This window comes from Zeus faber (genome assembly GCF_960531495.2).
Source record: "Zeus faber genome assembly, chromosome: 6".
Taxonomy (NCBI): Eukaryota; Metazoa; Chordata; class Actinopteri; order Zeiformes; family Zeidae; genus Zeus; species Zeus faber.
The window spans coordinates 31951363-31953862 of record NC_137201.1 but is presented as its reverse complement, the minus strand read 5'-3'; the positions used below and the strand labels follow the sequence as shown (position 1 = coordinate 31953862).

General features: G+C 46.3%; 1 protein-coding gene across 1 annotated transcript in view; it reads left to right on the top strand.

Moving 5' to 3' along the window:
* iqsec3b (IQ motif and Sec7 domain ArfGEF 3b) overlaps window positions 1-2500 on the top strand; it is a gene marked incomplete at both ends in the record, with an annotated part of 28768 nt that overhangs the window by 4719 nt on the left and 21549 nt on the right. The window lies entirely within an intron of this gene.

Genomic DNA, 2500 nt, shown 5'->3' with positions numbered 1-2500 from the left:
TCCACAGGCAGGCAGGTCTCATTCTCTAATCATTCAATCATATCAATGTTTTAAGCGGATATGGTCAAAATCTGGGATAATATTAAATGAGAAAAGTTGATCTACAGGAGAAAAATATTTGAAAGCAATACAGAATGCCTCAGAGCCTTATTGCATTAGAGTCCATTCGATTTTGAATTGTCACCTGCTGCCTGAATTTTGTGTTTTCCTTCACATAAATAAAGCCATTTCCACAATAAATTGATGCAGAAAAGGGACAAATTTGGTGCATAAATATTCACCAGAATGTTGGAAATTAAGTGTTTGACACTCATAATTTCCTGGGGGAGCCACAGGACCCCCCCCTCCACGTTGAAACAAGCCACTGCATGATTGTGTCAAGCGAGGTGGAGAAGGGGCCTCAAATAGGTTTGGCCTGGGGCCTCTAAATCACTAAGACCGCCCCTGGTCCTTGTGCACCTCCCTCCCCGGCACCCACCGGCAGAAACACGCCTATGTCATCCCCAGGATTCAATCATGTTGGATTTGTTGCATACATTATGCAATGTCCCTTTTTTTCCAAGGAAAAGCATCCAGCAGGCAACATGGAAGGATTTCTGATAGTCATTGCAAAAGTGTGATGTGTGAAAAAAGGGGCGATGCGGCAGTTGTGTTATGGCTTTAGTGTTGTGTTATCAGCCTCCTGGTATGCCAACTGCCACTATCTTTTTGTGTACGGATCTATGCTTGTTTGTGTGTGTGCGTTTCTGTGTATATTTTTCTCTGCAGTTTCTGCATGCGCCTGGGTTCACAACTGTACTTGCATTCACTTGTGAACACGTATGTGCACAAAGGAATGCATCCATTCGTGCACGTGTGTATGTCTGTGTGAATGACGGGCGTAGCATGTCTCCCCCATTTTCCTCTACAGACATCACGTAGGTTGGTGTGCAGCACAGCGTCGGGCATTTGTGCGAATGCACGTTTCTATTGTTGTTGGTGGAGATACTTGTGCAGGTGCCTATGAGGGGAGGGAGGATTCTCTCTTCCCCTTATTCTCTCTCTCCAGCTGAGCCTCCTATCTGCCCCACTTAGCCCGTGGAGCGAACGGTAATCAACCATCTCAGGAGGGGAAAATCAGAGACAGAAAGTGAGTGAGAGAGAGAGATAAAGGGGGAGAGGGAGAGAGGGAGAGAGGTGGTGGATACAAGCTAAGTCGTAGTCTTTGATGGAGCCCGAGGACATGTCTAGAGGAGCGGGCTTGAGACTGAGAAAGCGGTAAAGAGGAGGAGATGGAGAAGGAAAGGGGCCAGAGGATGGGTGGAAGAGGAACCGAGCAGGAGAGGAAGGCAGGGGAAAGAGCATCTCGAGTGAGGAAGAGAGAGGGAGCGCTGACGGTGGAAGGACAATGAGAGAGTGGAGGGTCACTCTCCCCCAAGACTGGGGGAGATGGTGTGAGAGAAACAGACCAAAATGAGAAAACAGGATTGATATACAACGACGAGAGAGGGGCCGGTCATGCAGTTCCCTCCCACAGTTCAAAATACACACTCGCACAGGCACGCACACACACACACACACACACACACACACACACACACACACGCACACACACACACACACACACACACACACACTTTTATTGTCTCTCTTTAATTCCCTGGTTCACAAAAGACAATTTTGGTTTAAAAAAAGATCCTACAAGGCGAAACAGAGAGGAAGGGAAATGGAAACAGGGGATCGGGTGGCGATGGGAGAGTGAGGAAAAGGAACAGGGAGGGATACAGCGGCAGGCATGTAGTGTTAAAATATTCACCTGGTCCCATTGTTACAGTTGTTGGAGGTCGGGTGGCTGCTGTGTGTGCGTTTCATCTGTGTGTGGGGCTCAGGACACAACCTCACTCCAAAGCCTCTTCGCTGTTGGAGCAAACCACACTGCGCTGCCTTCCCCTGCGGTGACACCAAAATAGAAATGGCCTGTATAAACATAAAATGGACCAGACCAGAAACCTTGATGAAAAAGACTGAAAATACATACACATGAACACCTCCATCTTTGTTTGCAAGTTTTTGTTATCCCTTTGATGTGATAAAAAAAACCCACACTGGTAATATTGTCATTCTGTGGCGCTACTGGCGTGGACTGCACCAGACACATTGGTAATATATTATTATAGATGGTGAGAGTGGAGGTGAATGGCGTAAACCGCTTGGTATAGAAAATCGAGACCACTACACCTTTAAGTCAGCCGAAGATGCTGTGAAGAAGTTTGGCTTTTTTTTTTTTTTTTTCTTTGTCTTGCATTGTCGCTCTGAGACGTGCACTGACTCTGACTAACTGTCACTCTTAGTCTGCGTCATTTCCAATTCCTTCAGCGCTGGTCTTTGGAGCCTTGCCACCACGAATGTGCCCAAAAGGCCTTCATATAAGATAACATGCAAAAAAAAAGATAATAGAGTGATATATCATGATTGTAAATAATGACAAGTTCACTAGTTTTGGCAGATTGGTCTTGAGTGT